Here is a 27351-nt window from a genome sequence, read left to right as displayed (position 1 = left end):
ACAGGTTAGTATAGTGAGTATACCAGGACTTACTTAGCACATGAGAAACACTAGACTTGAGTCAACAGTGTAGCAGCAGTGGTGTCACTATCATCAGAATCCTTGGGTATTTTAAAAATAGAAATAAAAATAACAACACCTTTCATTCATTGCCTCCTTATAGATACAAAGCTCTTTTTCCACAGGTGCAGACCAGTAACATAAGGAACTAAAAGTTCCACTTTGAGCACATAATTTTTCATCTTGGTTTTGCCATCAGCCAGTGATATGATCAATGACAACTAAATAACTATAGGCAAGTTATTTCAACACTCTGCACTTTAATTTCCTAACTTGCAAAATTTAATAAACCACCTATATCCCAGGAATGTCCTGAGAACTAAATATCAAACACATGCTCAGCATTCGCCAAGCTAATGTCTGTTCCTTCTTTCCCACATTTCACAAGGGATATCCCAATAAATCCTCACACCACCATTATGAAGTTCATATTAGACAGTAAACATTAAAAACTGCCAAACACTGGCAATTTCATGTTTCAACCTGGCACTATTACAAATGGAGAAAATAACCTCAGAGAGATTGAATGATTTACTAAACATTATATGCTTAGTGATGGTTAAATAATTTTTCATTAGGCCAACCTCACTAATTTTTTCAGAGAGAGACACTGACAAAGGGAGAAAATGTATACTAACCACTATAATACATGTAAAGCTAACATAACCCACAAATTTTTGTTCTACCATATTAAAAATGAGGAATGAACTATTTCTAAAATCTTTTCAATTACAAAATTATTTGTAGAGCATCTATGTGTGTGTTGGAGGTAACAGATTTAGAGAAAATCAGCAGTAAGGTATATTAAAGGAAGTATGTGTGTAACTACACTAATTCAAAGGGTGCAATTGGATCTAATTAGAAACCTCACTAATTAGAAACTCCATGAAGCAAATGAACATCAAATAACCATCTTGATGGAAGGTTAGATGTATTCAGTACATCACAGAGCAAGTGGTTAATGAAACACCCAAGGAAGAGTTACATCAAACACTTTGGTTCACAAGAGTATGTATTCACTAATACATAACATTATTGTACTAGAAAAATGTAAAAACTTCCTCTAATAGTAAGAAATATACTACTGTAGTAAAATTATGTAACTGTTGACTTTATTTCTATAAATTCTACAAAGGTTTTAGAATTAGATCAAATAAACCAGATTCGGAATGCAATTTCTGTCCAAACATGAAAAGTCCTATAAAAATGCACAGTATTAGTAAATAAATAACAATTGTTAATAGAACAAGGCCCCATAAAACTGGTGAAATATTTAACAGTATCAAATATTTACTCTGATTATCTACAAACCTATTCGGCATCTTTTCTCCTTGATTTGTCATTCACCATTTTAAAAAGAAACTGCATCAATAAAACAAGGATAACTAGCAGAAACTAGGTCTTTCAACAGATTTACAATGGTACAGTTTTGTTTAAATCCTCTTATCGGTCTTTCCTCCAATTATGCAATCATTTCACAGCAAGATTACATGGCTCTTTCCACATACTGGAAGGAAGGAGGTTGGGGAAAACAGTGGAGTGTTTAACAGGTAGTCCGGAAACAGGCAACATTTCCGTGATACTAAATTGTCTTTCGGGAATCGATATTAACTCAGCGCCTCTTGGTTTTCAAGACCTTATCCTTTTGCCATTACAGATACTGTTTTAATCCCCGTAACAACTGGAAACTCTTCACTTGCTGCAAAGTCCATCTAACAACATCACCTCTCCTCCCACTAAACTGGCTTTTCCACGGCAGTGGGGGCGAGCTGTCAAAACTAGGAGAGCAGTGTCCTCACAACTACATCTGGGCAGCTCGTCTCAATTCCCCAGAAAAGTGAGGCTGAGCTGAGCTGCCTGCTAAGGCGGGACTCCAGGCGCTCGCGCTTTCCCACCGGGTTTCGTCGAAACCTCCCGAGGGTGACCTCTACGCCTCGACACCGTGCCTCGCAAGTCTTTTACTAAGACGGGGGCACGGTAGAACCCTCGCTGCACAACCACTGCTTCATTCCACACCAGCTGCCGCGCGGCGTCCCGTGATGCGACCCGCTTCCGACTAGTTCGGGAACTGTCTTTTCACCAGCTCCGCGACAGCAAGAAGGGCTGCTCCCGCCCGCCGACAGGTAACTAGGTTCCGGGCTCTCAGCCTCTGGAGCTCGGGACCGCGCAGTTAATGAGTAATGCGCCCGAGTCTAGGAGCAGGGGAGAGCCGCACCCCGACGTCCAGCCGCGGCTCAGGGGGAGGCCGGCCGACCAAGCCCCCAACCCCGCTGCTGGGATGGGCGGGGGTCCTACGGCCCTCGTGCCCAGGCGAGGAGGCGCTCGCCCGGCCAGGGCAGCAGGGCCGTGTACCCGCGCGCCGCGCCCTCCGCCGCGCCGGCACCTGCACCTGCAGCCGTCGCCCCTCCTGGCCGGCTCGCGGGAGGAGGTGCGCGGGCGCCGAGGGGGGCGGTGCTCCACGCCCCGGGCCTCTCCCTCCCGCGGCCGCACTCACCTGACGAACCCACGGCGGCCGCTGCCCGCGCTCAGGGGCGTTCGCAGAGCTGCAGGGAGCGCGCCGAGAGGCAACAAGAAGCCGAGAGGGAAGGCGGGCCAACGCCGCTACACCCCGCGGCGGCGGGCGCTCTGCGTTGGGTGCCGCCGAGGGAGCGCGGGACTGCGCCTGTGCCGGGAGCGGGACCGGGAGCCGGGAGCGGCCGGTCCCCCGGGAAGGAAGGCGGGGCTGGGGCGGGGAGGGGCGGGGCGTGGGGCCTCGGGGGCGACGCGCTTCCGCGCCCCCTGGCGCCAGGCGGGCTCGTCGCAGGTTCCCCGGCACTGGCCCAGGTGCCTCCGCGGGCGGTTTCCCTGGGAACGACCGCCGGATACCCTGCGGGACCTTTCCCGAAGAAAGAGGCGACCTCTGGGTAACTTCCAGCGTGTCGGGCTCGCTAGGAGTCGGAAGAAGCACCTTCACTGTGAGTTGAGTACTGCTGCAATCAACCTGAGGCTTGGCTCCCATACACACCTTATAACGGGCGTGGGGGGAGGGAATCCTGACAGAACCCACATCCCCTCGTTCCAGCCGCTTCCAGAGTATTCGAGAATATCTTTCTGTGCCAGCCTTCTCTCTCTTGTGTGAACTGTTTTATTAAACTTCCACCCTACTTTAAGAACTCCAAGTGGGAAAAGTGAAAATACAGACAAGAACCAAGCTTTTAAAAGTGTGACAAAAGAGAGTCACCGTCTGGTCTCTGTGTGTAAAGAAATACATACAATCCATTGATCCATATTGAACAGGACCATCATTCTGTGTATTGGTCACATTTTGGAGTAAGAAAAGGAGGTTATGTATATGGCTGTTAGAATCAGAATTTCTCGCTTTGAATCTACTACCATCACTATCCCCCTGTGATGTTGGGCAAATTAATCTCTTAATAGCCCCCAATTTTCTCACTAATAAATGAGTATAATAAGAATACCTACATCACTGGATTGCTGAGTTTAAATGATATGAAATATATACATGTGAAACATTCAGTGTACTACACAAAGTGCTGCATATTAGCTATTATTATTAATGACGTTACTATTATCCAATAAAGACCTAGGAAGTCATTTTATACTCCAGTCAAGTATATTTTTACCCCATCTGCAGTATATTACTGAAACACTGAATTTGGGGGCCCTCATCTGAAACTGGGAATGGCTGTCTCATGCTGAAAGTGAGGCTGGGGAGGCTAATAATCCCCCACCCTGAAAGGCATCAAAGATGATGGGAGTGCAAATTGTCCTTGGTGCCAACACAGGCTAACTAAACCTACATCTATACATTTCCTGCCTTTTATCACTTCCCTGCCTCTTCTCCTTTAAAGTCTCTGCTAATTTTCAGGGATTTCCAAGACAGAACTTTTGAAACAATTAGGTTTTGTCTATCTTCCTTCAAAGCTGGCTTTGAATAAAATGTATTTTCTTACCAAACTAACTCCAAAAATTTCTGGAGTAGCAAGCAACATGGCCTAGCTTATTTCTTTCCAAGGCAGTTTTAGAGTTGCCTAGTAATATTACCAAGTCCTATGCATTCTAATGTCCAAATAATTCTTAAATCTCTCTTGTTTCATTCACTGCCTGCTAGATATGACCTTCCTCATTCATGGACTGTTAACTCTTCTCCCATATATTATATGGTTGGCCGTTCATTCAGCACATATTTATTGCACTCCATTTTTGTGCCTTCTGCTAGGTGTGGGGGCAAAAAATCATTACAAATAGCACCCCCTCCCATCCAAGGACTCAGGAGACAAGTATGTTAATAACAAATGGAATGAATAAACTCAACATACAACAAACTTCTTGGGTTCCCCAGTCTTGCAATATCCTCATTATGTCACTGTCTTTGCACTTTTTCTTTTCATAAAACTATGTTCTGGTCACCGGCCTTCTCTTTACCTAGATAATTCCTGCTTATCCTTCCAGGCATCAATTCCATTGTGAACCTTTTACTGTTGCTTGCCACTCAGCCCTGTCCCACCAATCCCAATATGGGCTAGTGCCCCTACCTGTGAGTCTATAACACCTGATCTCTTTTTTTTTAACTTGATTAAAAATTTATTCAAGTTAATGGTAAGCAGCAAAAGTACAAGTCCATGAAAAGTCCCATATATTACATGTTGAAACCACTTTTCACTGTCTTTACCTGTAAGGTGTTCAACGTGGGACTCATTCCTGAATCTTCTTTCTGGTGGTGGAATAAGATACATACTGTTCTGGAGTGCCACTCATGTTGAACTTCGGGTTTCCAAATGAATTTATGAGCAGTAGGTGGTTTTGTTGTTGGAGGGTCATCAGTCATACAGTGAAGCCAATGATGCCAAAAAATTGTTTGTTGTCCTTGTAGTATTTGTTTCCATACTTGTGTTCCCCCACTAATGTACCAACTCTCACATCATTTGCTCTGAAGAAAATTCATAAATAGCCACAGAGACCATCATGGCCACTAACCTGCTGCAGCCCACACTTCAGGACCTGCAGCAACTCCATCTCACCCTGCACTTTCCATATAGAATTTTAATAGTAGTTTATTTCTTGGTTTTCCTAACAAGACTGTGAGCTTCTTGAAGACAGGCCCAAGGCCTGACATGGAGAAGTGATGGCCAATAAGTGCAGAGTGAATGAATGACATATATGCAGAGTTCACTATCTTGGTTCTACATAAGACCTAAGAGATAATGCATGTTATGGTTTAGATATTAGATGTCCCCCAAAAGCTCATGTGAGAGACAATGCAAGAAAGTTTAGATGTGCAATGATTGGGTTATAAAAGCCTTAACCTAATCAGTACATTAATCTTCTGATCCAGCTAGGGATTAACTGGGTGATAACTGAAGGCAGGTAGGGTAGGTAGGGTGTGGCTGGAGGATGTGGGTCATTGGGGGTGTGCCTTTGAGGGATATATTTTGTCCTTGGTAAGGTGATGCCTTTCTTTCCCTTCTCCTTTCTCCCCTCTCCCTCTCCCTCTCCCTCCTGGTGCCATGTCTTGAGCTGTTTTTCTACCACACACTTCCACCATAATGTTCTGCCTCACCTGGGCCTCCAGTTGGCTTCTGTGGACTAAGACCTCTGAATCCATGAGCCCCAAAATAAACTTTTCCTCCTCAAATTGTTCTTGCCAGGTCTGTTAGTGACAGCAATCTAAAACAATGCATCTACAAGAAACAGTAAGCAATAGCCATATGCCTGAGCCATACATTGGTCTATTTGCAAATCACCTACCATCTATAAGCCTTTTGAAATGTCCTTAGAGGTGTTACCCTTTAGATACTTAAATTGCTAGTGCAGTTTGAGAATGAGAAGAGTAATATGGGTAGTTGCTGTTAATAACAATGCCTCAGCATTGCAACACAGAGACCAAGATACATTACATAATGTTAGACACTCAGAATCTTAACCTGTAAAGTATATTAAGTATTGTGAGTATCCTAAGTTAGGTGGCTTACCCATATTAAGGGACAAATGTAACTTTAAAAAAATAGATTTTGTAATATGCTCATTTGACTTCTTTCCCTTTCATTAAAAAATATACAATTGTAGTAAAATACAATATATAAAATAATATTGATTAATTTTTTTATCTTAAGATTTTCCCATTCATACATAGGCCAAAAAATAATGAAGTACAGAGAAATTTTAAATTAAACAAATTATTCTAACATTTTTACCCTAGTTGTAACTTTTGTTTGTTTCAAAATTAAAAATTTTTGTATATTTGCATGGTACTTTGCAGTTTCAAATTGACTTTGCATAAAGTCCTTTACCAAAATAACAATTGGACACAGGTGAAAAGTAGTCATTTACAGGTGAGGAACTTAAAGTTAAGGTCCCGGTCTTTAGAATACAGGTTTGTATCTTACAAACTCAGTTCAAACTCTTTAAAAAGCAGATTGAACTTCCATGACCAGCAGTATGGCACAATAGAGACTCTGGCAGATTCTCCCACCAACAGCAATTCAAAGTACTGAATAAAATGTATAAAACACCTTATCAAACATATCAGTGAGTTGGTAAGAACATAAATGATCCTAAAGGCAAAAACTATGTAAAAGTAGGAATCCAGACAATAAATAATAACAATGTAAAAATGAAAAAAAAAAACTGGTTATGGAGGAAAGTGTGTGAACAACAATCATTTCCTTGTCTAGCCCAATAGTTAGTTACATGTAGTCTAGGGCTTGTATTCCCATTTAAAAAAAAAATTGCTTTTGCAACTCCTGTACAAAAGCAGAACTAGGGGCTGGGAATACAGCCCAGTGGTAAAGCACATATGTAGCATGATCAAGGCCCTAGCTCTAATCACTAGTACAAAAAGAAAAAGAAAAAAGCATTGTCTCTGCAGTGTCCTTCATTAGATCAATTAGAGACAGCTGGACATTTTAGGCCCCTTTTCTGATGTTAAAATAAATGGAGTAGGGAAAATTTGGAGGCTGACAGAAAGGGTTGAGAGATTAGACTATAAAGAGTTTCTCTTTTAAAAAATCACTTTAACAAACTCCAAACATGTAAGAAAATGTTTTGGGAATTTACTTCAGATATGGTTTATCACACACACCTCAAATTGCCATCCATTAAGCAAATGTTTGTTTATTGTTTCTCTGTGCCAGATATATAAATAATCTGCAGTAGGAGGAAGAGAAGAGATGAAATACAATGAGAGCACATCCCAGCTTCTCCAAAGTGTTTCAGTCCCAGGCCTCAACCTATTCTTAATCTTCCTTCATTCCTTTCTACATGTTCAGTGAGAAATCATTGTCTTAAAAATAACCACCACCACCCCTTTTTTGCTTAATATAGATTTGACTGGATCCCTTACTGATGGATGCTTACTATAGGTGGAGAACCAGCAGTGAAAGAAGGGGGAAATTTTTCAATACTAATTCAAAACAAAAAGAGTGGACTGATCTTGCTTCTTTCATTAGGTTGCCATCCATTAAGCAAATGTTTGTTTATTGTTTCTCTGTGCCAGATATATAAATAATCTGCAGTAGGAGGAAGAGAAGAGATGAAATACAATGAGAGCACATCCCAGCTTCTCCAAAGTGTTTCAGTCCCAGGCCTCAACCTATTCTTAATCTTCCTTCATTCCTTTCTACATGTTCAGTGAGAAATCATTGTCTTAAAAATAACCACCACCACCCCTTTTTTGCTTAATATAGATTTGACTGGATCCCTTACTGATGGATGCTTACTATAGGTGGAGAACCAGCAGTGAAAGAAGGGGGAAATTTTTCAATACTAATTCAAAACAAAAAGAGTGGACTGATCTTGCTTCTTTCATTAGGTGTGTTTGTGATTTAAGCTTTGTAAGAAAGCTTTTCCTGATGTAAGAATAGAAATTATCATGGTTGTCAACATTCTTCATGCCTTGCTCTTAACCATCAGCCATCTGGACATAGACAAAGCAGTGTATGCAGTTTGGGTTTATTTTAATGCAGTCAGAAGGTAGATTATGGAAACTTGTTAATGGGATGTTTTAAGGTCAGAGACTTTGGGGAAATAAAGGGCTCTCAGAGGCCCAAGGTACTAATAAGTAGGGGCCCAAGAGATTGGGCTTTCTTCTTATTCTGACAAAACATTTGAAAATACTGAACTACCTACTGAAACTACAGGGAAAAGGAAGGGCTTTTGTTTCAACAGACAAACTTAAATCTCAGATTTAAGCCAGGCATGTGAATTAAAATTACATAGACTTTTGAGGAGTTGCTGTGCTATTTTGGTAGAAATTAAGTCCAAATTTCAGAAGACATGATGAACATGAATCATATGTTAAGTTCCTACAGCTGCTTTTGGTGAGTAAACCTCAAGATGTGTTTTAAATTACCAAGTATCTCCCCTGTCTGTGCAACTTGGTTGCAAAAGGAATTTAATTTCACATACCTGAAAGGGAAATAGACTATCAAAAAGACAAACTTAATTAGAATTTGAGAAATGGCATATGAATCCAAAACTGTCCTAAATTTCAGACTGCATGGCTTTCTGTCATGAAACTGTTACAATCCAGGCTGATAGTAACCATATCATCAGTAACAAAAATTTGGAGTAGAAATTCAAGTATATAATGCCTGACATCCCAAAAATTATTTAATCAAATACCTAACTATATCAAAATTAATCAACAAGTTTCTGTTTTAAGTAATTATTTTTCCAGATCAAAAATATTCTGCTATCATCCCTGTGTGAAATAATTCTTGCCAGACAAGCAGACACTTTTGGCTGCAAGAAATAAGCATCTGCCCCAATTCAGTTCAAGCAATTCCAGCACAGGGGCCCAGATGATTCAGATAATTCTAGAATCTGACCTTGAGGAAAGAACTAGATCCTATATAAGAAATATCTGAATATTGGTCCTCAGAAATATATGGTATTTTATAAGAAGTAAATGAACAATATAAACTTAATTGTTTATATTGTTCTGTTTCTTGGGGTTCTAAAATTTCCAGCATGTTATAATTATGAGGCTTCAAATAAGACCCAGCCAAAAGATATGAGTCATCCCTAGTTTGGGTAGGCTATATTATTGCATTTATATAAACAGAGTTGACTAAACAATTTTGAAGGACTCCTTATATTATTCTAAAAATCCATAAGTTTGAATGTCACTAGGAGAGAATTCATGCCACGTTATAGATTTCTAACTACCCCTAGAATATAGATATCACTATTCTAAAGAAGGACTTCTGATTTGAACATAACTGGGTATATTAATATTTTCTCTTTCTATCCTTACAATTCAAGAACTAAGAGGATTCTGGGTACAGTGGTACAAGCGTGTAATCCTAGCAGCTCAGAAGGGTGAAGCAGGAGGATCATGAGTTCAAAGCCAGCCTCAGCAACTTAGTGAGGCCCTAAGAAACTCATTGAGACCCTGCCTCTAAGTAAAATAAAACATTTTTTTAAAAAGGGCTGGGGTTGTGGCTCAGCAGTAGAGTGCTCGCCTAGCACATGCAAGGTGCTGGGTTCGATCCTCAGCACCACATAAAAATAAATAAATAAAATAAAGGTATTGTGTCCAACTATAACATATATTTTTTTTCTTTTTTTTTAAAGGCTGGGGGTATGGTTCAGTTTTTAAGCACTCCTAGATTCAATCCCAGGTACCAAAAAAAAAAAAAAAAACGGAACTTAAAAGGTTAAAAAAAAAAACAACCCTGAGTCCCAAAGTCCACAAACCCATTTTTTGTTGTTGTTTTTTTGCAAACTAGTACATAAGTATACTGCCTAGATTCCCAAACATATGTAAAAGTTGACAAATACAAAAGGAGCAGGAATAGTGTGGAAAGAAGTGGGAGGAAAAACAGATCTCAGCAGAACTAGATGGTAAACTTAAACTTAAAGAAATATTGCTCATTGGGGCTGGGCTTGTGGCTATTTGGCAGAGTACTTGTCTAGCATGTGTGAGGCACTGGGTTTGATCCACAGCACCACATGTAAATAAGTAAAAAAGGTACATCAACAACTAAAAAAATTTTTTTAAAAAAAAGAAATATTGCTCATGAAGGTAATGAACAGATTTTGAGTTACTGAAACATTATCCTTTTTTTTAAACTAGAGATTGAACCCAGGTGCACTTCATCACCTAAGCCATGTTCTCAGCCCTTTTTATTCCTTATTTTTAGACAGCCTCTCTCTAAGTTGTTTAGGGTGTCACCAGGTTGCTGAGTCTGGCCTTGAACTTGCAATTTCCTGCCTCAGCCTCTGAGTCGCTGGGATTACAGGTATGTTCCACCATACCAGCACATTATTCTTTATTTATTTATTTATTTATTAAAAAAAAAAAAGGAGATAGGAAACTGGTAAGTCATGTTCACAAGAAAATTTACCTGTACCAGGTTGATTCAGAAAAACAGTACAAGTGAAGTTGTACAAAGAATCACATAGTAAGCCATGTTTACATGAAGCAATCTGTTTTTGTGGCAGTAGAAGAATGAGTCTATACTTAACTAAAAATTGTTCTTTGTTATCCATACTCTCATCCGTAGTGGAAACTCTTGCTATTTGCTTGTCCAAGAAGATGGTGAGAAAGGAACAAGAAAGGAAGTAGCATATACCCAGTATATAAACTATAACAAAATTTTTGGAAAAAGAAACAAAACAACAGAAATTAATACCAGTAAAATATTTTAAATATATTTCCCTGAATTAGGAAAAAAATGAGGCGATCACCTCTCTGAAAAAATAAAACCATAAATCAGAAATGTAGGAATGAAAAGAAGATATAGTAAGATAACAGGAGGTGATTAAATGTAAGATGAAAGAATTCAGAAAAGCAGTTGTAGAAAAAAAATCACTGAAAAAAAAACTAGAAGGGAATTGCAAAAGAAAAGAATACATAAGAAATATAGAAAAAAGATGAGGAAAACAAGCAAAATAAAATGAAAAATGGAGTCAGGAAGGATTAGAAACAAAATAATATATATAGAAAATAGGCCAAAGAGTTTTTTAAATTTATAAGCAGTATCCCCAAGGAAAAGATCCAAAATAATGGAACAAATAAGTATTTAAAGATATAATTGAATGAAACTTTCCTCAAAAAAAAGTACATATCTTTATTGAAAGGAGATATCACATGTGAGGAACATTTTCTTTAGTATAGCTACTGACTACAAAGAGAAAATAATAATCCTTCAGAAAGATTGAAAATAATCAAATCAGTTATAAAGTAGAAATATCAAGCTGGTCTCAGATTTCTGCACAGCAATATTCATTCCTAAAAGAGACTGGAGCATATAATGGCTTAAATATTGAAATTGGAGTTTGAGGTGAAACTTGATTCTCTGCTTCTGCTGGGTCTGTGTAAGCTGCAGGCCTCTGGTGCCAAGAAAGCCTGTTTTAATGTTAGCAGCTAATCAAGGGAGGGGATGTCTGTCAGCCTCAGCTCTGAGGGGTACAGCCCACAAAGCCAAACTATTCACTACTATCAAGTGGTGTGTTGCAGCTCTTAATGGTAGGCTGTGCCTTCTGTTGTCACAACAGACCCCAGCAACTCACTGCCAGTTTGTTTTTGAGTTATTGTCTCACAAATTTGAAGAATAAAATCCATGGACAGCAACGGAAGGCAAGAATAAAAGGAGTAGGATTTAATCAAGTGAGAAGAGAGAGAACCCTGCAGGAGAACCCAATAGGAGTTGCCATTGAGTGCACTAGTCTACGGATTTATATAGCTCTTGGTCCAACACTATTGGTCCAAAATTATGCTTATCAGGTCCTGAAAAATTACCAGTGCTATTGATTAGCCCCTGAATCTGAACTTTTCTGTAACCTCCATTTGGATCTGCCTCACTCTTCCATTTTCCTACCACTGGGGCCTTTCTTATTCAAAATGAAGTATCCTCCAAGAGCTCATGTATGAAACAATGCAAGAATTTTTCAGTGATAAATTATTATATTATGAGGGCTTTAGCCTAATCTAATTGGTGGATTAATCCACTGATATGGATTAACTGGGCAGTAACTGTAGGCAGGTAGGGTGTGGTTGAAGGAGGTAGGTCACTGGTAGGATATGCCTTTAGGGTTTGTATTTTCTCTTGATAAGCACAGCTCTCTTCTCTGCTTCCTGGTTGCCATGTTCTGAACTCCTTTCCTCTGCCATGCCCTTCCACCATGATGTTCTGCCTCACCTTGGGCCCAGAGCTATGGAGTCAACTGACCATGGACTGATCCTTGGAAACCATGAGAAAATAAACTTTTCTTCCTTTCAGTTGTTCTTGTTGAGTCTTTTGAATGAAAAAGCTAATTAAAACAGAGCAACATACACAAGAGGTAGTCAAGTAGAAGAAGTAAGACACAAATCTTTTATATCTAGATAAACTGTCTTCCAAGTATAAAGACTATAGACAGAGTTTTAAATATGCAAAAAACCCAGGTGGCATTGTTCACATTAGCCCTTAGGAAAACTTTAGATGAACTTTGGGCAGCAAAAAGTAAGTGGAGAAACTATGGCAAAAGGATTCCTAGTGAACATTCTGTCATTAACTAATGAAATCCTTCCTTTGTACCCCCTCCCCTGTAATCCATATATCATCAGCCAAATACTCTATATCCTCTTCTCTGAACATTTCATTCAAGTCTTCACTCCAGTGGAGTGGCTCTGCCCTGAGGATACTGTCTCACCTCTAGACAGTATAAATGATGACAATTTTTTCTCCCACAGTTCCTGTATACTTGGGACCATATACCCAGTGCTTACTTACCTTCAGATTTTCTCCTCTTCCTAAACTTCTCCAGCTTTGAATCTGATGTTATCAGTTTAAGTCATTAAAAAATGTTCTATCTATTGATGCCTGGGTCAGGCCTTCTCATTTCTAAGTGATAATTAGTTCTAGTCTGATAATCTCTCTCTGTAACTTAATTTTTATTGATTTCAATAAATATTGTAGGTGTCCTTCCAACACCATAGTCTCATTTTTTTTAACTTTGCTCAAATGACCATGTTCTCAAGGATTCCTCACTCATCCCTATGTTCATACTCCATATTTTGTTGTTATTAATAACTTTACAAGTTTAGTTTCATGTTCTATTCATGAAAATTCATTTCCTGCCTTCCCAACTTATTTCATTTGATCTCCCAATGACCCTAGAGCCAGCCCTAACCAAGGGTCGGGGGTTGATATGTACAAAGTTATTCATTACAGCATTGTTCTTGATAGAAGAATATTGGAAACAACCAAATATAAACTTTAAAGTCATGGTTTAAAAAAAAAGTAGTTAAGGAAAGGAACAGTTACTTGAACCAGAGAATAAAAAACTGTACGGAGAGGGCTGCCTGGAAAGGAGTTGTCACCTTCAGACAGGATGCAGCCAGCCTGTGGTGATTCAGCAAATGGAGGAACCACAAAAATAAACATCCAGCCTCTCCTCTATCACTCTCTCCTGTTTTTTGCTAGTGATTTAGAAATTGAATAATAATTCTCAAATTGTCATTTTTAGGCCAGTTTGTTAAGATGTAGGTATCAAACAGCTCCTATGATTAAACAGGGTATAATCTCACAATACGAGTACCATCTGAGAATTCCTGCCTATGGAACCAGTTCCTAATCTATGACTCTCTGGGTCTTTCAGGGATCTCAAAAGTAGAGATGGGGCTCAATGATACTTTTCAACATTTTAGAAAACATATCTGTTATTTTAGATATAGTATCCCTCAAAAGCCCATGTGTGAGACAATGTAAGGCTTGGAGGAGAAATGATTGGTTTATAGCCTTAACCTAATCAATTAATCCGTGATTGAATTAACCAAGTGGTAACTGGAGGCAGGTGGGGTGTGACTGGCGAAGTGGTTCATTGGGGGCATGGCTTGGGATATATATTTTGTATGTGGCTAGTGGTGTCTGTTTCTGATCGTGAGAGCTGCTTCCCTATGTTGCACTCTTCCACCATGATGTCTTGTCTTGCCTTACCTTCAGCCCTGAGGAATGGAGCATGTTATCTGTGGACGGAGATCTCTGAAATCATGAGCCCCTACAAAAACTTTTCATTGTTCTGGTTGAGTCTAGTCTTTTAGCAGAAAAAAAAAAAGCTGACTAAAATAATATCCCATAGAAATTGTACATCTATCCTTAATCAGACTGTACAAGCAAACTGAACTCATACTGATCAGAATTGGAATAGGTGGTTTTATACAACTGATTAATAAATAAAGGAACAGCATTTTGAAGATACAAATAGCCCAAAGTGCATATTCTACAAAAATGAAAGTTCTGGGTCTTTCTCCATTTTAGACAGTTACTGAATTCAGGAAGTACAGTTTATAATTTGTGCAATTGTTTTACCACTAAAATTCACAAAACATAGCCCAGTACTAGACTATCATACCTTAAGATAATTGCTGAAATTTGCAGTTTGCTCACCTAAATTAAGTTTCAGTTATTAGATTAGATTTTTTTTTTAAGAATCTAAAAGTACTCCTTGATTTACTCAACATTAGTAGTCACGAGTCTTTAAGAGCTAGGTTACATTTCTAATTTTGTTTTTTTCTATTTATTTGATCAATTTTTAAATGGTTTCATGGAGAATTTACTTTGTTTTGTAGAAGGTCTATGTTATTAAGCTTCTCTGAGACAGAAACCAAAAGGACTCTAAAAACAATTTTTTTATTTGTAATAAAATTACTGGATGAGGTTAGTAGGTTTTCAGAATAAAGTAAGAGGGTTTCTTAAAGTCAGAAAAACTGTCAGATTTCAAAAATGTCATAGTCCACCATTTTAGAGTAAATGGAGAAAAGGTATCAAAGTGATCTTCCAAAGCTTAGCATAGCTTTGGAGACAGAGTTACCTAGAAAAGAGGAAAAGCAGATAAAATTCCTGTTTTTCCCTAGGGTCATTAAGTACAAAACTATCAAAATCATCCAGGCATTAACAAGATAAAAACACAAGGTTAAAGTATTTTCCTCCAAAAATGTGCCTGAAACTGAAGGTGTTTTTTGATGTAGAAGACATGCAAAATTCCCTTTGATAGATTTTTCTTACCAATGAACATTTGTCAGGGAAAGCATGGTGTCACTTGTCTCCCCAGGTTCTTACCCGTAGCCATTGCCTGACTAATAGGACTAGATAATAGGACTCGAAAAACCCATACTGAGAAAAGTAAGAATTCATGGAAGTTCATTTCTTTCTTTATTCAAGATGAAATTATTCACTGGCAAAATAACTTAAATGGAAAGGCTTTGGGCATATGCAAAAATGAAAAATTATCTCCTTTCAGAGTTGGGAACCTCTTAGGAGAGTAGCAAACCTCATCAAGGTCACAAACATCCATTTGAAAAGTCATCAGATCCCAGTCAGGAACAAACTAAACTCAAACTGCCAGACCCCAGGCAAAATGCAATGGGACATGATTAATTCAATCACAGGACCAGATCAGTAAATCTCCAGCAGGTGTGGTGACTGATTTTTGAATAATATCTTTCTTTTAGAATTACTCTTATTAAATTTGTCCTTCCAAAAGTTTTATACTATACTGTGAATTTGGGGAACAACCTGAAAGTGCATCAATATAGAAATGACAAATTTTGACATATTTAGTCTTTGGATTCTTGGGCATTTGTCAGAATGAGTTTGATCTCAAAATATTGACACATGGGGCTGGGGTTATGGCTCAGCAGTAGAGCGCTCGCCTCGCATGTGTGAGGCCCTGGGTTTGATCCTCAGCACCACATAAAAATAAAGATATTGTGTCCATCTACAACTAAAAAAATTTTTTAAAAAACAGCTATGATTTTTTTAACAAAAGTAAATAGAACAATGTGTACAACGTTTCATTTTTGTCAGGTGCAGTGGCACACGCCTATAATCTCATCTACTCAGGAGGCTGAGAGGCAGGAGGATCTCAATTTCAAGACCAGCTTGGGCAATTTAGTGAGACCCTGTTTCAAAAGGAAAAAATTTGAAAGGACTGGAAATATAACTCAATGGTAGGGCACACCTGGGTTCAGTCCCGTATTGCAAAAACAAAGTGTGTTTTACAAAGAAGAAATTTTGCAAAACAAATGTATTGGATGCAATCTGTGTGCACTTTCTCAAGTTTCCTCTATTGTCTCTTTTGTTCTGATGGTAACCCCAACTCTCCTATTGTACCCCTACCACAACTGGTGCCTTTGCTGAGCTCCCTGAGCTGGCTGGAATTGAATTGGATCCCTGGGCCTGCATGCTGAGCTCTAGCAGCATCAAGGTGTTACTCTCATTTCTAATCTTTCCCCAACCACCATCCTGGGGATTGAACCCAGGCCCTTGCACATGTTAGGAGGAAGCGCTCCACTACTGAGCTACCAACCCCACTCTCATTTCTAGATTTGGACGCAATGCTACAACCTGGAGCAGGGAATTTGGCTTCCTAAGTGGCTGCAAAAGGCTGTAGATATGAGAAGTTACCTCCCTATGGGGTGAAACTTGGCCAATGGGAAATGAGAGGCAGAAGGGATCTGAAAAAAATCCTCTCCCCTCTCACGTTGGGGTTGACTGCTATGTAGTGGGGTTTCTTTTTGCAGCTTTTCCACAGAAATCCTGTATACTAGTGGACACATGTGCTAAGCATCTGCTACGTCTTTGCAAGACCTGTTGTAAAAGAAAGTAGTTACATATCAAGTGCATAGGTTTGCGTACTTCTTGCCTCACTTCTGTTTTCCAACTTCCCCTCACCAGTCTTTATTTATTTCCTGCCGCAGTCCGGCTGCAGCATGCTGAGGGCCATTGCCAAGTAGGAATGACGCATCAAAATTTCCTTGCCAGCCTACCCCATGTTGCTTAGAGGACATTCGCTGTGACATTGCATGTATGCTTTAGTAAGGTGACCTTGCTCAAGGACCAGGGCAGATCTGGCTTTAGAGCTGATCAGGTTTTAGGGAGTATCCCGTCCTTGGGTTTTGGGAAGTTCCAGGTTTAAGGTGTACCCTGCGGGGGGAATAGGGCGTATATTGCTGCCTCAGGCACACCCGATCCTTGAGTTCCCGTTGAGTTCTCATGAGATTCAGAAAGTATTGGAAAAGAAAGCCTCGTGGAGTAGGTGAATTGGGCGGCAGCAGAACTTGGATTTCCCCAGAACGTGTGTAGAGGCCGGTGTGAGTTCGGGAATAAAGAATTGCTGTTTGAATCTACAAGGTGTGTGGTGGCTCGTGATTCTGTGCCCAGCCAAGACTGCGGCATTTGGTGGCCTGTACGGGGAACGTCTAAAGCTTGGACGTAAGTGAAATTGCTCGCCCCAGAGGGAAGGCGAGAGAATGGGTGACCATTTCAAAAAACAATGTGTTCTTGTTTTGATTTATTTCGTTTTTGTTTCAAGCTGCCTATCCCTAGAAATTTCTCAGGAAAACTGGGAAAAATGGTTGGCTCAAGGTTTGAAGTTTGTCCGCCCTGAGGAAGAGAAATTTGATACAACGATTTTTTATTCAGTTTTTGTTTCATTCAGTTGCGGTTTTGTTTTGTGTTATCTTATTGGGTTGCGTTATCTTTATAGAAGATTAGAAATTGGTAAAAAAGAAACCGAAAAGGTGTTAAGTAAATTGTTAGTGGTTCAGACCATGGAGAAAGACATTTTAGATCAAGCAAAAGAGAAGGTCTCTCGAGCTAGTCAGACAGAGGAAGAAAATTTAAAGGAAAGGGGTTATTAGGAAAAAGGCCACAACAAGAGGCTGTTACTAACTCCATTTTATTACCAGAGGGCGTAATTCAACCAACAGCCCCACTGATGGAGACAGCTGAGTGGCCCTCAAACCCCGTAGTTGATAAGTGGGATCCTGAGACAGGACCTCAAAGATTAGCATGCCCTGTACTTGAACAGGTAGGAGGGCAGCAAATTCACTGTGCTTTAGATTTAAAACAGTGAAGCAGTTAAAGGAGGCTGTAACAACCTATGGTCCTCAAGCTCCCTACACAGTAAGCATGGTCGAGTCCATTACTAACTTGGACATGACACCAGCAGATTGGGCTAGCATGTGTAAATCTGTGCTCAATGGAGGACAATATTTGTTATGGAAGGTTGCCAATGAGGAATTTTGCATGGAGACAGCTAGGAGAAATGCAGCAGCCGGTTACCCTCAAAGAAATCTAGATATGTTGTTAGGAAAAGGACCTTATGAGGGTCAACGGCAACAAGTTAAATATGATCCTGCTATATATGCACAAATTGCTGCAGACGCAGTTAGGGCATGGAAGACTTTACAAGGACATGGAGATTTACAAGGTCAGCTATCTAAGGTAATACAGAGAGCTAATGAACCTTACGCTGACTTTGTAGATAGACTTATTCAAACAGCTACCAAAATTTTGGGGGATACAGATCAAGCAATGCCATTAATAAAACAACTGGCTTATGACCAAGTAAATCGTTGCTGCAGAGAGGTTATTAGACCATGGAGACATGAAGATTTAAACACATATATTAAATTATGTAGAGATATTAATGAACAAGGGCAAGTCTAGGCAGCTGCAGTACAACAGGCTTTAGATGTCAGGCCAAAAACATGCTATAATTGTGAACAAACAGGACATTTTAAAAGGAGTTGCCCCGTAGGAGGAGGGTTTAACAAAACTAGAAATCAAAGGAATAGAATACCGGGTATTTGCCCACAATGCCATAGAGGGAGACATTGGGCTAATGAATGCCGTTCTCAAACCACCATAGAAGGTACTCCCTTATCAAAAAACGGACAAGGATCAGGTATTTACCCACGATATCATGGAGAAAGGCATCAGGCTTCATTGCCAAAAAACGGACTGGGGGGCCCAATGCTCCGGGGCCCACAACCACAAATATACGGGGCAGTGGAGGAACCCAGCAACACCATCAGGGTGGTGCCCAGGACACATTGTCCATTAAATCCCTCATCAGACAAACCCGAGGGAGCGCAGGGTTGGACATCTGTGCCTCTGCCAGAGCAGTACTAACTCCAGAGATGGGAGTTCAAATCATTCCTACAGGAGTAAAAGGACCTCTTCCCCAAGGAACAGTAGACTTATTATTGGGACGTAGTTCATCTACATTAAAAGGACTTATGGTAAGTCCTGGGGTAATTGATCCCGATTATGTAGGTGAAATAAAAATTATAGCTAGTTCTCCAAGAGGTATATCAGTAATTTCACCTGGAGATAGAATAGCACAGTTGTTAATAATACCCAGCCTACATAATAAGTTCTCTAGTCGTAATGTAGAAAGAGGTTCCAGGGGATTAGGCTCCACAGGTGTAGATTGGGCTATGTTGTCTTTAAATTTAGATTCTCGCCCAATGCTAAAACTAAATATTCAAGGTCATGAGTTTAATGGGCTACTGGACACAGGTGCTGACCTTAGCATCATATCTCGTCAAGAATGGCCAAAACATTGGCCATTACAACAAGCCACTCAAACACTTCGAGGCCTAGGAGTGGCGACTAATCCCTATAGAAGTGCTATGATATTAGATTGGAAGGATCCTGAAGGATGTGAAGGAACTATACAGCCATATGTATTAGATCATCTTCCCATAAATTTATGGGGACGAGATGTCCTAGATCAACTAGGTTTGATGTTAACAAATAACATCAATCCTAATACGCCCACTACTAGGACTAGACAAGGTGTTAGGAAAGAAAAAAGACTAGGAAAACAAGAACAAGGTATAGCAGCACCAATTCAAATAGATCAAGGAACAGACAGACATGGGTTGGATTTTCAGAAAGGGCCACTGAGACAATCAAAATTACTTGGAAATCAGAAAGACCAGTGTGGGTTCCTCAGTGGCCCCTGACTAAAGAAAAGATAAAAGTAGCCCATGATCTGGTCAAACAACAATTAGCGGAAGGACATATATAACCTTCCGTATCTCCCCATAATACTCCCATTTTTGTCATCAAAAAGAAATCTGGTAAATGGAGATTATTGCAAGATTTAAGAGCCATTAATAATTAGATGGTTATTATGGGACCTGCTCAATCAGGGATTCCTCAATTGTCTGCTTTACCAAAAACCTGGCATGTTTTAGCTATAGATATTAAAAATTGTTTTTTTCGATTCCAATTCATCCCGAGGATAGTTCACATTTTGCATTTACTATAACTGCATTAATTCATGAAGGTCCTCATCAGAGATTTGAATAGAAAGTACTCCCTCAAGGGATGGCTAACAGTCCAACTATGTGTCAAATCTATGTTAATAAAGCAATCCAGCCACTTAGAAATCAAAATCCTGCACTAAAAATATTTCACTATATGGATGATGTATTATTAGCACATAAAGATAAAAACACATTGCTGGAATGTTATGCCACACTTACAAACTTGTTAAGAAATTATAATCTAGAGATAGGAATAGATAAAGTACAATTAAATTTTCCAATTAATTATTTAGGAGTTCTATTATCCTCAACCATGGTCCGTCCACCAAAAATTCAAATACGAGTAGATCAACTCAAATCACTTAACAACTTTCAAAAGTTATTGGGAGACATAAATTGGATAAGGTCTTATCTAGGCATACCAACAGGAGAGTTGGGACCTTTATTTGATATTCTAAAAGGTCCATCAGATCCAAATTCACCCCGAATGTTAACTCCTAAAGCTAGAAAGGCATTAAAAATTATTGAAACATATATGGAAAATATGCATCTAGATAGAATTGATATAAGTTTGCCTTTATTATTTATTGTACTACCAACAAAAAATATTCCTACAGGAGTATTTTGGCAAGATGGTCCATTATTGTGGATACATTTATCTTATTCTCCTAACGCTATTCTTACTAGGTATCCTGAGGCTGTAGGACAATTGATACTCAAAGGAATAAAAGCAGCAAAGGGAGTATTTGGAATTTCTCCCAATAAAATTATTACTCCATATACTATGGATCAAATTGATGAGTTAGCTAATGAGTTAAATACTTGGGCAATAATCATGTGCATATCTAATGTTTCATTTGATAACCACTTACCATCTAACCCTTTGTTGTCTTTTTGGTCTTCTCATCCTGTAGTTTTTCCAAAAATGACAAGAAAAACACCTCTCATGAATGCTCCAAATATATTCACTGATGGGTCTAATAATGGTACAGCAGCAGTAGTTACCCCTGATCAAACTTTTACATTTTTAGTACCCAAACAATCAGCTCAAAAGGTAGAGCTTAATGCAGTTTTACAAGCTTTTGTGATGTTTAAAGATTCTGTATTTAATTTATTTTCTGATAGTATATAGTTAATGCTATAATATCCCTTGAAGATGCTGGTAGGATTTCCCCTTCCTCTACTGTTTTCTCTTTGTTTTCCACTATACAAAGTCTAATCTGGGACAGAAAAGATCCATTCTTTATAGGACATATTAGGGCACATACAGGATTGCCTGGAGCCCTTAGTTTGGGCAATGATTTAGCAGATAAAACTACACATGATGTACATATTTTCTCTACACTAGAAGAAGCTACAAATTTTCATAAAAGGTTTCATGTTAATGCTAATACTTTACAAAAGCGTTTTAAAATAACTAAGGAACAAGCCAGACATATAATAAAACAATGTCAAAATTGTGTGACCTTTTTACCACAAGTTAATCTTGGAGTCAATCCTAGAGGACTGATACCTAACCATATTTGGCAAATGGACATCACACACTTGCCAGAATTTGGAAAATTAAAATATTTACATGTTACAGTTGATACTTCTTCCGGATTTTTGATGGGCTCCCTTCATGTCGGAGAAAAAACTAAAGATGTTATAGCTCATTGCTTACAAAATTTTGCCACTATGGGCGTTCCTAAACAGTTAAAAACAGATAATGGTCCTGGTTATACTTCTACCTCTTTTAAACAATTTTGCTCATCATTTGGTATTACTCATATAACAGGAATCCCATACAATCCACAGGGACAAGGCATAGTTGAAAGAGCTCATCAAACTATTAAAATGTACTTTTTAAAGCAAAAAGAGGGAATTGGAAAGGGGTATATATCTCCCAAAGATAAACTTAAAATAACCCTTTTTACTCTAAACTTTCTAAATTTGGATTCATCAGGGCTTAGTGCTGCGGAAAGACATATGTATCCAAAAAATGTACATAAGCCTAAGGTACTTTAGAGTGATATTCTAACAGAACAATGGAAAGGTCCCGACCCAGTGATAGTCTGGAGTCGGGGCTCTGTCTGTGTTTTTCCACAGGAAGAACAGCAGCCGATTTGGATTCCAGAGAGGTTAACCAAAACAATTTCTACAGAAAAAGAAGATGATTTGACTCAAATCCATAACAGCTGATATCCAGAGCTCCAGCTTGGCTATTCTTACATCTGCAACAGTGATTAACCAGGGTGCTTTTTTCAATATCTATTTTATTATTGCATTTTTCCCACATCATAAAGTTCTATTTTATTTTTGAGCTCATACAAACCTAGGTTAATGTTTTTCTGATCAGTTTTATTTTTTGACTGTGGAGTTTTTAAACATTGCAATGGAGATTTCACCTAGGTAAAACTACAAGGCCTTTATCATTGTCTTATGTGTTGTACGTTTGTGTGCACATTTGGGTTTTGTGTTGTATGTCTGTATATGTGTATGTCCGTATTTCTTATATGAGGATCACTCATGAAAAAATGGATCTGAATTTTTTTATTCACGTGATTTAAATGGTTTAATTTAAATTAGGTAAACAGCTGTTAAGGATTGTTTTTAAAGGTGGTTAACAGATCTGTTTGCTTACTAATTTAAATTAGGTAAACAGCTGTTAAGGATTGTTTTTAAAGGTGGTTAACAGATCTGTTTGCTTACTAATTTAAATTAGGTAAATAGCTGTTAAGGATTGTTTTTAAAGGAGGTTAACAGATCTGTTTGTTTACTTTCACCTTTTCTTTTCATTATATTTAGTAATTCTTCAGGATAATGTCTCTTTAGCATCTTTGCCAGAATTCCCATCTCCATCCCAGTGCCGGTGAGGACTGAGATAAAACCAAACTACAGCTTCTATGATAGCTATCACAGTAAACTGCATAAACTGATGCATCAATGAATATAACTCAACAAGTAATGCTCAATCAAGGACTCGATTTATTTTGGGAAGAAATGGACATATTGATAGACTCTTCCACTTTGAACTGCCTGCAGAACTTGCCTGGACTATATATCAGTTGTATGCATTGTGAACTATCGTCTGGTGCGGCGAATTGTGGTACTGCTGGCATATCTTTGCTGATGGTGTCACCAGTGATGCAATTTCCTTGCCAGCGCACCCCATGTTAATTGTGGTAGTGCTGGCATATCTTTGCTGATGGTGTCACCGGTGATGCAATTTTTCCAAAGGAGCCGTCAATTGGCTTGGTGTCGTGGCATTTCTGTATCCTCCTTCCTTCTACTAGTGATGGTCTAAAATTTGGGGGCCAACAGAGGTGAGGCAAAGAACCTCACCCCCCCCCCACTGGCACCAAGGCTAAATTTGGGAGCCAACAGAGGTGAGGCAAGAACCTCACCCCCCCACTGGTGCATAGGCCTATCCACAAGTATGGCTGAATGCTGGACCGGTAGTCAGTGACGGGTTGACCTTATTGCAGTGGTATCCACCTAAGACAGGAGGCTGACGCCTAGAGGTCAGTTTTCCCATGACGGGTAAGAACTGTATGTTGAATTGGACAACCTACCAGGCATGGTCCTTAAGCCACATTGCTTGTTGTTTAATTAATCAGAAGGGGGGAGATGCTGAGGGCCATTGCCAATTAGGAATGACGCATCAAAATTTCCTTGCCAGCGTACCCCATGTTGCTTAGAGGACATTTGCTGTGACATTGCATGTATGCTTTAGTAAGGTGACCTTGCTCAAGGACCAGGGCGGATCCCAGTTTAGAGCTGATCAGGTTTTAGGGAGTATCCGTCCTTGGGTTTAGGGAAGTTCCAGGTTTAAGGTGTACCCTGCGGGGGAATAGGGCGTATCCTGCTGCCTCAGGCACGCCCAATCCTTGAGTTCCCGTTGAGTTCTCATGAGATTCAGAAAGTATTGGAAAAGAAAGCCTTGTGGAGTAGGTGAATTGGGCGGCAGGGAGGGGAGAGGGGTGAAGAGCAACTTGTGTACATTGAGACAGCAGGAGTGGGAGCCGTTTATTGTAGGACAGAAAGGGTATATATACATTACACACAGCTTATCTTAATTAACATAAACTAGATACAGCAGTCAACCAATAAGGAATCTCCACACTTAATGGCTCACTGGAGTTACTTCACAAACCACTCTCCCTGGCAAAATGCCAGGCGCCATCTTGACTTTTTTACAGACCCTAACATTTCCCCCTTTTGTTTAATTTAAATAACGACCATAGTGGTTTTTACACAAACACCATAAATAATCTGCTACAAGCAGAAGGGGTGGATACAAAATGCCACAATACCAAGCCAATTGATGGCTCCATACAAGAAGCCCTTGTAAAAATTATACCAGCAATGATACTGTTAGCAAAGATACCGAGTCACAATTTGTTGTAGATTACAGTTTGTTGTCTCAGTCCAGGTAAAGCAGTGTCTCAATAGATTAACTCACAGTCCAGGTAAATCACAGTCCAGGTAAGTTCTGCAGGCAGCTAGCTTAAATCACAGTCCAGGTAAGTTCTGCAGGCAGCTAGCTTGATCTGAAGTTTTGTCCGGTTCTCAGCAACACTGGAAATTCGTCCACCTTCGTCTTCATTGGCACTGGGACGAAGGCAGGAACTCCAGATGGCTAAAGAAAATCCTGTAGTATTCCAGCAGGCACTAAGAAAACAATCTTCTGAACAATTTAGTACATTATCTCATTTTTTTTACATTTGAAATAAGCCTTAATAGTGCTCATTACTCATCAGCCTCCAGGTGTGGGAGAATCATTGTAGTTATTGACATTGGAAATGACCAAACATCAGGGACCCCCAGCGCATCCTCCTCCACCAGGCCGTAGCATCCAGATGGCCCTGGGGAGTGTCCCGGACTCAAACTGCTTCCGGGCACAGGGAGCAAGAGCCTGCAAGACTGTGCCTCCGGGTCAGGTCTGGATTTGGGCTTTCGCAGTGGTGTCCTGCTTCGGGGGTGGGGGGTGGTGGGGGGGGTGTGGAGCCCGTTGCCGCCGTCGCTTGGAAAGTCCTTGCTGCGCCATGACCGGCTCGCGCACGTGGTAGCCACCACGCCGATTTATGTACCCTCCAGTAACAAAAAGTATTCAGTAATAGCCTTTTGTTGCAACTTTTTTTCTGATAATCCTTTTTCCTCTGAACTTTCTTCTTTTTGACTAGAGTTCCTGGGCTTCCATCAACACATGCCCTAACTATTCTTGGTTCCACTGGGGTGCCTCTTTCCTTAGTAATTTACTTAACACCCCTTCCATATTTTCATCACAAAGATAATACAACATTTCAAGACAAAACAAGACACAAACATACTGCATCAATCCTCTCCATTTTCTCAAAATGGCCATTTTTCCTCTCGCCCTATCTAGGGATGAGCAGATTTGCTCCCGTTCTATCTAGGGACGGGCAGCTTTTTTTTTTCGTCACTTACCCCCGAGTGTCCCGGGGCTCCCAGTACGGGCCACCATCTGCCGAAGTCCGGCTGCAGCAAAATAACTGGAGGGTGACGAGGAACTTGTGTACATTGAGACAGCAGGAGTGGGAGCCGTTTATTGTAGGACAGAAAGGGTATATATACATTCCACACAGCTTATCTTAATTAACATAAACTAGATACAGCAGTCAACCAATAAGGAATCTCTACACTTAATGGCTCGCTGGTGTTACTTCACAAACCACTCCCTCTGGCAAAATGCCAGGCGCCATCTTGACTTGTTTACAGACCCTAACAATTTCCCAAATAAAGCAGCACACGTTAATCCTTCTCTCTAGTTCTCCTATCTAGAGGACCCAGGCTGAGACCACAAGCAAATTAAATAGTGAGGTTATATATAAAATGTTGATGAATATACATATGCACAGACATGTAAGACTTTGTTTGTAAATGCTTAGAAATGGGAGGATATCCAATGCACCTTAATATGGTTTGCCTCTGCTGCTTTTATTTTTAAACAAATATGCTTTAGTTTTGTATATTTAACTAAATGATAACTTAATATTGTAAAAGTCATACCAAGTTCTCCTACTTTACACCTTTGCAGGCTCTGGTTTATCACTAAATCATTGCATTTCTAGGGCAAAATCAGTCTTATCCTGAGTATTTGCACATGTATACACACATACTAACACACACACACACACACACACACTTTTTACTGGCAGATGTCATAATATCACCAAATAATCACCGTAATATCTCCAAATTAGTCTGTTAGGCAACCACAGGGACTCTTACCTCCAAAATTTTTGGCTTATGAGATAATAAATATGCTTATACTGTAAATTAGGCACTTCATTAATTGCCTCCAAAAGCAGCCTGGTGAAACTGGAGTTTTGAGATAAAACTCGATTCACTGCTTCTAGTGGCAAGTAGAGTCTGCACAAGCTATAGGCCTCTGCTGCTGAGAAGTGTTGCAGCTCTTAATGGTGGGCCATGCCCTCCAGTGTTGCAATAGACCCCAGCAGTTCACTGTCACTTTCTTCTTCTTTCAGGGTTCTTATCTCATTAATTCAAAGAATGAAATCCACAGACAAGGATAATGAATGTTATGAGTAGGATTTATTAAAGAGGAGAAACAGGACCAGAACTCTTGCAATGCAAAAGATGACACAATAGCAGGTTTTCTCCATCCAGTGTGGAGTCTGTGGGTTTATATAGTGCTTGAGTCACTATGATTGGTCCAAATTTATGCTAATTAGGATCTGGAAGAAGTACCAATGCTGTTGGTCCAAGCTTATGCTAAATTAGGGTTTAGAAAAAAGGTTTGCCTTACTTCCATTTTCTCCTTGTATGTCAGGAAATTAGGTTGTTTGTTGGAGCTTCCACTCTGCTGCTCTACTGCTGCTTCTTGACAGGGACCAGTAGGCTTGGAAGCCAAGGTGCCATGCCTCTGGCAACACAGTATACTAGTATATACAAGCATGCATGCATACAGATTTCTGATGTCATGTAGGTCACCAGAGACTAAGAGATAATATTTATTTCATAAATATTAGCACATAGTAGGAACTCAACAAACATTTCTTGAACTGATTAGGTTCATTCATCTCAATTTGAAACTCATATATTACATATCTGGTAAGAGGTTAAGTAATAAGGGTGAAAAACACAAAATACAGTCTGAATTATCTCTCACCCAAAAGCTTAAGGCTGTCAGTAAATCATTATCATATTGCAGTGTCCAAGGAATAGAAACAAATTGGAGTGAGAATTGAAAGATTCTCCTATTACCATATTATTTC

General features: G+C 39.6%; 1 protein-coding gene and 1 pseudogene across 3 annotated transcripts in view; both read right to left on the bottom strand.

Moving 5' to 3' along the window:
• The window catches only part of RAB3IP (RAB3A interacting protein), a gene marked incomplete at its 3' end in the record, with an annotated part of 56879 nt that extends 53437 nt beyond the window's left edge, over nt 1–3442 (bottom strand). The window contains exon 1 of one of the 2 annotated variants that reach the window (XM_081311799.1): nt 2555–3442. The remainder of the gene's footprint in view (nt 1–2554) is intronic. The other variant, XM_081311798.1, reaches the window with a different exon arrangement.
• Nucleotides 3443–4676: 1234 nt separating this feature from the next.
• Nucleotides 4677–5076, bottom strand: LOC308657666 (NADH dehydrogenase [ubiquinone] 1 alpha subcomplex subunit 12-like; annotated as a pseudogene). The gene has a single exon. The product of its transcript is annotated as an NADH dehydrogenase [ubiquinone] 1 alpha subcomplex subunit 12-like (transcript).
• Nucleotides 5077–27351: the final 22275 nt, after the last annotated feature.

This window comes from Spermophilus citellus (assembly GCF_964194105.1).
Source record: "Spermophilus citellus genome assembly, chromosome: 10".
Taxonomy (NCBI): Eukaryota; Metazoa; Chordata; class Mammalia; order Rodentia; family Sciuridae; genus Spermophilus; species Spermophilus citellus.
The sequence above is the reverse complement of the archived record's forward strand: the minus strand, read 5'-3'. Positions and strand labels throughout refer to the sequence as shown.